Genomic DNA, 8,603 nt, shown 5'->3' on the forward strand with positions numbered 1-8,603 from the left:
TCAGAAGAGTGGATCATAATTGCATTTGTATAAAGAGTCTAGTGTATTTCTGAGCTTGATCCCCAGATAGGGTAGATAATGGCGTTGAGTTTTGAATTGGAAATTGAATTCTATTAGTTTTTGCGTATTAATGGGGGTATTGCAGTGGAGGATTTCTGACTTTGGTTGATTTTAAGTCCAGAAATGTGGCTGAATTTTTTAAATAATTCGAGCAGGTTGGGTAGAGATGTTAGTGGTAGGGGTTTGGTTATGGTTAGGAGTCGGCAAATAAGCTTAGCTTGTTGTTGGTGGCACCTACCTGTAGTCCAGAGATGTTGGGGTTTTCTCGAATGACTATTGCCAATGGTTCCATTGCCAGCGCGAATAGAGCGGGTGAGAGTGGGCAACCCTGGCGGGTGCCTCTTAGGATTTGTATAGGAGATGGCTGGGTCGATGGAATTTTGAGGTATGCTGTAGGTTTTGAGTAGAGTGCTGAGATTATTTTTAGAAATGGGCCAGCAAATCCCATTTTGTTAAGGACTAATTGGAGGTAGGACTATGAAAGGGAATCAAAAGCTTTATCTATATCTAATGCTAGTACCGACATGGGAGTTTTGGTATTATTTGCAATATGAATGAGGTTAAGGATTTTTCTTACATTGTCAGGGGCTTGTCTACCTGGAATGAAGCCCACCTGGTCTCGGTGAACCAGTGAGGGGAGCAGTCTGTTTACCCTATTGGCTATTATGGAGGTGAATAGTTTTAGGTCTACATTAGGAAGGGAGATGGGTCTATAGTTTGCGGGAAGAGTGTGGTCTTTTCCTGGTTTTGGGATGGTTGTGATCAAGGCTTGTAAAAAGTCTGGATGGATGTGGCCTTTTCGGAGAATGAAGTTAAAGAGTGTAGTTAAGTGGGGTTTTAATACTGGGGAGAATTTTTTGTAATATAAAGGTGTAAATCTGTCCGGCCCTGGGGCTTTGAATGCCCAGTTGATGTCTTCATCGGTTATGTTGGCGTTTAGGTCGGACAGGCTGGATTCTGTCAAATGGGGTAGTTTAAGTCGGGAGAAGAAATCGGTGACGTGGTTCTCCAGTGGGGCTTGCTGGTCTTAATATAATTTTTGGTAGTATTGGTGGAAAGTTTTATAAATCTTATCGGGATTGGAAGTGATTTGGTCTTGTTTTGTCCGAATTTTATGGATTGTGTTAATGGTTTGTTTTTCCCTGAGTTTTCTCGCTAAGAGCCTGTCTGGTTTGTTCGCATATTGAAAGTATGTTGCCTGCGTCCAGGCAAGTTCTCTTTCTGTTTTATGGGACAACTAGCTTACCCGTCGCGCGTTGCTGCGAAGACAGACAGACATACATTCATTTGTTTTTATATCTAGATAACTATCAATCACAGCGCAGCTTTCATGTTACCTTAGCAGTATAAAATATAACAACCAATCACAGCGCAGCTTTCATGTTACCTCAGCAGTAAGAAAAATAACAACCAATCACAGCGCAACTTTTATTCTGCCTCAGCAATATAAAAAATAGCAACCAATCACAGCGCAGCTTTCATGTTACCTCTGCGGTATTATATATAGCAACCAATCACAGCGCAGCTTTCATGTTACCTCTGCGGTATTATATAAAGCAACCAATCACAGCGCAGCTTTCATGCAACCTCAGTAGTATAAGAAGTAGCCACCAATCACAGCACAGCTTTCATGTTACCTCAGCAGTATAAGAAGTAGCAACCAATCACAGCACAGCTTTCATGTTACCTCAGCAGTGTAAGAAATAGCAACCAATCACAGCACAGCTTTCATTTTACCTCAGCATTCTCAATATCCAGCAATTGTCTCGCGAAACGTTCGGCGGATGCATCATTTTCTGGTTGAACACGCATCCCGTTGCTCGTAATGCCTTTTGCTTTCGTGCTTGAGATGGAAATCAAACGATCTTTGTCTGGGGGGCATAACTGTCGACGACGCTCGTACGCGCGTGGCATCTATCGTAGGATAGCATAACTGTCGACGACGCTCGTACGCGCGTGGCATCTATCGTAGGATAGTTGTACTATGCCTATAATCTTCCCAGGAGTGTACTCAGCAACTTCCCAAAGTCTCATGGCAATTGGATGAATGGTGTAGTAATGCATAAAGGACAAACAGACAGACATACATTCATTTATATATATCAGGAAGTGAGAGAATTAGATTCCGTACGTAAAATTTGGACGCTAATTCTTTGGCGCATAAAATTGAATAATCGAGTTGGGACCCATTAGCGTTTCCTATTTATGACATATTCAATGCCCGTGCCAAATTTCAAGTTTCTATGTGAGAAAATTACATTCCGTACGTAAAATTTGGACGCTAATTCTTTGGCGCATAGAATTGAATAATCGAGTTCGGACCCATTAGCATTTCCTATTTATGACATATTCAATGCCCATGCCAATTTCAAGTTTCTTTGACATTGGGAAGCGAGAAAATTAGATTCCGTATGTAAAACTTGGACGCTAATTCTTTGGCGCTTAGAATTGAATAATTGAGTTGGGACCTACTAACTTTTCCTATTTATGACATAATCAATGCTCGTGCCAAATTTCAAGTTTCTATGACATCGCGAAGTGAGAGAATTAGTGGCAGTGATGGAAATCAAACGATCTAGGTGGGGGGGGCGCAACTGTCGACGACGCTCGCACGCGCGCCATTTATCGTAGTTTTACTATGCCTATAATCTTCCCAGGAGTGTACTCAACAACTTCCCAAAGTTTCATGGCGATCGGATGAAAGGTGTAGTAGCGCATAAAGGACAAACAGACACGCAGACAGACAGACACACACACAGACAGACATACATTCAATTTTATATATATAGATAGTACATTTAGTTCTAGTCTGGTGTCCTGAATGGATTTTCTTAAGTAGGGGGAGGGATGTTGTATGTAGGCTCTTTCTAATTTACGAATTTTGTGTTCTAGAGTGGTTTGGGCTCTAGTTTTCTCTCTTTTTTTTTTCTGTGAGGCCATCGCTCTCAGAACACCTCGTATCACTGGTTTGTGGGCTAGCCAGCGGTTGTCTAGTTCTGTGTCTTCAGTCGTGTTGTGCTGGAAATATTCCTCGAGTTTCTGCTGTAGCGTGGAAGTTAGTGTGGGGTTGGTGAGTAGGGTTTCGTTTAGTCTCCATGTATAGGGGATTCGTGTTTGGGGAGACGATAGAAACCCGTCAAAGACTGCGTGGTGTTCTGACCATGCACTTACCAGATGACGGGAAAAAGATAACAGGGGGAGGGTCAGTGTGTTAGTGAGGATCCAGTCCAGTCTATAGTGATGCTTGTGCACTGGCGAGTAGTAAGTGTATCCTCTCTTGGACTGATTGAATTCCCTCCATGTGTATGCTAATGTTAACAGCTGGAATGGTTACTTGAACCTTTTTCTCAGTCCTCAGTCTCTTGTGGGGGAGACCGGGGAGGTGGCGTCAATATTCGGATCCTTGGTAAAGTTAAAGTCTCCGCACCAAATTATTCTGGTGTATTCTAGGGAAATAAGTATGTCGCAGATAGTTAGAAAAAATTCTATGGGGTTTTCGTTGGGTGTGTAGGTGTTGACAATGCATAATTTGTCATTATATAGTTCCCCCATCAGTATCAGGTAACAACCCTGATTGTCGCTTGACGAAATAGTCAGCTTGAAGGGGAGGGAGTTCCAAATAAAAGTGGACACTCCTCTGCTTTTTGTAACATAACGGGCGTGGTAATGTGCTTGGTATCTAGGGTTAAAGAATTTTGGGATAGACGTGGTCGAGAAATGGGATTCTTGTAGGCAGATGTCTGGTTTATGCCTTTCATAGTCGATAAAGGCCTTTCTATGTTTCTCGGGGGAGTTTAATCCCCGGAAGTTATGACTTAGTACTCTACACATATTTGTTTGGTATGGATAGTAGGCTGATGTCTAGAGATGGTTGAATAGGTTCTGTCTTGCTTAAGGGGGAGGAGGTTGTGAGATTCCCTGGAGGAGTGAAATGTGGTAATGGGAAGAGGTGAACGTACCCTGGAACAAATATAGCAATCAGTAAAACATTGTTAAAAGTTTTCATAATAACTTTAAGCATGAAATAAACTAGGATGCGAAAGGGGTCCATGTTTAGGACCACTCTATTTCGCATGTACCAGTCGGACAGCATTTGGTCCGTGATGGTGGCATTGAACTAGTGGAAAACTGGTAGTGGCCAATAGGCCACTAAGGAAGCAACTCGGTATCTTCTTTGTCTCTACTGTTGTTAAATGATAAGGCGTCCCACCGATGATCACCTGGGGTGCTAGAACATAATACAACAAGATTAAGAAAAAATATAGGGAAAAATATAGCATCCCGATGGTCATCCAAGGGCCGAGCTGTACACATCTTGGTGAACTCTACTATGTACTGTGTTGTCATTGTGAAGTCCCTTGAGCGGATGGAGGACGGGACCTCTGGGGCCTTCTGTCCCAGAGCCTTGGGGGGCGTTGAGGTAGTGGGGGCTGTTGTCCCGGGATTGCGATGTCATCAATTTGTATGTTTGCGCCCTGGAGTATTTTTTTGTCCTTCAGTTAGTTTGTGAATGATGTGGCCTTAACCTTCTATTTTAAAGGACAGCATGAATGGAAGCCCCAGCGGTAGCGTATTTGTGCTTTTTGCAATGCCAGGGTAATGGGGCGCAGTCGTCGTCTGCGCTCAAGGGTAGATGGCGCCAGGTCTTGCACCCCTTGCTCCACTCCTGGGAGTGGGGAAACATTTCTTGCTGCCGCTAGGATCATGTCTCGAGTCTCTGAATAGTGTAGTTTTAGGATGATGTCCCTGGGTTGGTTTGGGTTGCAGGGTTTGCTGAGGGCTCTATGTATGCGGTCCATTCGGAATAGATTTGAGTCTGCCTGTGGTAGAAGGGCTTGGAAGATGTTTAACACGGTTTCTTTAAGTGCGGTAAAGCTCTCTGGTAGTCCTCTAATGCGTAGATTCGCTTTTCTTGATCTATTTTCAAGATCTTCGAGCTTAAGCTGTAGTTGTTCGATCATTTCTTGGTTCTCTTTAATATGGTCTCTGTCCAGGTCTATTGCTTCAATTATTTCGTCAGGGTTTTTTTCGATTTCGTCCACTCGTTGACCCAGCTCGTGTGTTTGTTTTGAGAATTCGGATATTGCTTTTTTTTAGCTCTTGAATAGCTGTTGGATGTTCTCGTAAAGTTCTTTAATATGAATGCTGGAGGGGTTGGAGCTACCTTGGGGCGGGTTTGGTGAGGCTGGAGCCTTGTTTTTGGAAGTGGACAGTTGGTCTGAATCTTGATCCTCCATATCTGAGGTTGGTTGGAAGATTAACATTTTTGGGATTGTTTGAGACAGGTTATGTAGCGGAGCGGATTTAGGATGCTTCCCGTATTTTGGCATAGTAAGTTGATTGTAGTGGTAGAGACAATTAGTTCACTAAGTAAGTAGTGGGTTGCTGCTTAAAGATATCACATGCCACCAGGCGGTCGGGGGTCAATACTCCAGTATTGAACCTGCGAGTATGCATGCGCTGGAGAGTTGCGTTGATATAATTACAATTTAGGACGTGTGGGGGCTAGTGGCCACCTGTATTTGCATGTGGTATGAACGCCGAGGAAGCTAATGGAGGCTAAGAGTTGTCACTCCTTAAAATTAGGGCTCAAAGTCCCTTTAGTGCTGTTTAGTTGGTAGTGTCTATGGTGGGGTCGCTGTATTGTTGGTGTGGGTCGCCACTTGTGGTATGGGGGGACGTCTGGTGTGGAGCTAGAACAACAGTATCCTAGCAGCTCCCCCTATATGAGTCACCGCTTGGTGTTGCAGTCTTTACGGTGTGTGAGTGCGTAAGAGGGATGCTGTAACACTCGCTGTTATCGTTGGCGACCTTTGGGCTCCTTTCTCTGCGAGTGATGCAGGGGGTCTTTTGCCCTGTTCTTCCTGCGGTGGTGTGGGGGTTCTGGTGTCCCTTTGTGCAGGCTCTTCTCTTCTGGAGTTTTTCTGGTGTATGCAGGGCCTCTGTGTGGTTTTCTAATTAATGGCCCTCGGGCTTCTTCAACTGCTTGGGGAGGGTGGGGGGGCCCCGGCCTGTTGGGAGGGAGCGGGGGTGTCCGGGTCTTCCTGGTGCTCTGCTTTGTTGCTGCGCTCTCTTCACAGCCTCCTTCCCATCCACCGCCGCTGCCAGGGGTCTGCTTTCTCGTCTTTCTGCAGTGGCCTACCTCCTGCTGCACGTCTCCCTCTGGCCGCAGCTTCTCCTCTGCACCTCCGTGCCTGGTGGGACCTCCTCTGCTGCGGTGGGTGCCTCCGCTCTCCCCTCTCCGACCGCTCCCGCTCTTGGTCAATTCTGGGCCTTCTCATGGCCCGCGGCGCCCGCTACTCCAGCCCGCGGCTTCCATTGGTCAGATAGGCCTCTCCGTGCTCCGGCGCCGATTTGCTCGTGCGACAGCTTGAAATGCTCCTCCGGACTTGGGGATGTCTGTCCTCCACATGGGCGAAAAGACAGGGAGTTGTGGCGGAGCTGCTTTCCCGCTGCTCGCCAGGCCACGCCCCCCCCACACTGTGTAATTATTATTGAAACTTATTGATTTTCAAATGGAAAACATTTCAAAGTGTTGTTTTAATTCTATGTATTTATTCGAGTGCTTGTGGATACACGATATTTTTTGTTTTTCTGTTTGCTGCGTACTGGAATAAATCAGAAGGTTTTCCGAGGTGTGAGTTGGCCACATACAGTTGTCCATGTGAGAAGCACGGATTTGCCAAATGTAGCCGAAACACTTGCAGCATTTGTCCTTGTGCTTTGTTGATGGTTATTTCAAAAGTGAGTCGCACCGGAAACTGTAAACGTTTGAATTCAACTGGTATATCTGTTGGGATAATAGGAATATGTGGCAATGGCACATCTTCCCTCTTGAATTTCCCATTCTGAATTGTAGCTTTGATTACATTGTTCGGCATCTTTTTCACTGAAAGTCTTGTACCGTTGCAAAGTCGTGGTGGATTGATGTTTCGGAGAAGAATCATAGGCACACCAATGTTCACTGTTAAAATGTGCGGTGACATACCTGGAAAAATCGAGTGAATTCAAGAATTCCGTTGGGTAATTGATAACTTCGTCTTGATTCATCACAGTTTCGATGGACTTATACGTTGTCGCTTCGCCTGGTATTCCATTTTGAATGCTGAAATTGATAGCATTGACATCGTTGTTGGTAGCTGCACATATAGCACGTGCACTGAGCCACTGATGATTTTTATCATTCTGCGCCATATTTGGGAAAATCTTTTGAATCAATTCGTCTTTGGTTAATGTCATCTTACCAAAGTTTGTTGGCAATGTGATACATTGTGTACATCTATCGATTGGCATCTTCCCATTCCCAATATACAGCAATTGTTTTGCGAAACGTTCAGCGGATGCATCATTTTGTAGTCGAACACGCATATTGGTTTTCAAAGTCAATTTCTTAACATGTCGCCATAGAACTGATGATTTGAGACATGCATTAAATTCATCAGCGGGTGTTGAACGTGATATAACTGGCAGAGTTTGTCGAAAATCACCAGACAATAAAATGAGTGCTCCACCAAAGCGCTGTGCTTTTCCCCTCAAATCTTGCAGTGTATGATCAAGAGCTTCCAATGCTTTTTTGTTAGCCATTGTGCATTAGTCCCATGTAATAAGTTCACATGTTTGGAGAACTTTGCCCATTCCGGAATTTTTTGTGCGACACGCGCACTACCTATCGTAGGATAGGTGGACAATGCCAGAAACCTTCGCGGGAGTGTACTCAACAACTTCCCAAAAGTTTCATGGCGATCGGATGAATAGTTTAGTAATGCATAAAGGACAAACAGACAGACATACATTCGTCTCTCTCTCTCTATCTATCTATCTATCTATCTATCTATCTATATGAGACTATTATACACATATACATACACACATACTATTATACACACATATATACATATAAACATGCACAAACACTATTATACATAGATACACACACTATTTTATACATACACACACTATTATACATATACACACACATATATGTGTGTGTATGTATATATGTATCATAGTGTTTGTACGTATGTGTATATGCATGTATAGTCATTAGAGATGAGCAAGCACCAAAATGCTCGGGTGCTCGTTACTCGGGACGAAATTTTTGCGATGCTCGAGGGTTCGTTTCGAGTAACGAACCCCATTGAAGTCAATGGGCGACCCGAGCATTTTTGTATTTCGCCGATGCTCGCTAAGGTTTCCATGTGTGAAAATCTGGGCAATTCAAGAAAGTGATGGGAACGACACAGCAACGGATAGGGCAGGCGAGGGGCTACATGTTGGGCTGCATCTCAAGTTCACAGGTCCCACTATTAAGCCACAATACCGGCAATAGTTCCCTCCCCCCCTCTCCCAACAACTTTTACTTCTGAAAAGCCCTCATTAGCATGGCATACCTTAGCTAAGCACCACACTACCTACAACAAAGCACAATCACTGCCTGGATGACACTCTGCTGCCACTTCTCCTGGGTTACATGCTGCCCAACCCCCCCCCCCTGCACGACGCAGTGTCCACAGCGCACACCAAACTGTCCCTGCGCAGCCTTC

The sequence above is a fragment of the Eleutherodactylus coqui genome, chromosome 2 (assembly GCF_035609145.1).
Source record: "Eleutherodactylus coqui strain aEleCoq1 chromosome 2, aEleCoq1.hap1, whole genome shotgun sequence".
Classification (NCBI taxonomy): domain Eukaryota; kingdom Metazoa; phylum Chordata; class Amphibia; order Anura; family Eleutherodactylidae; genus Eleutherodactylus; species Eleutherodactylus coqui.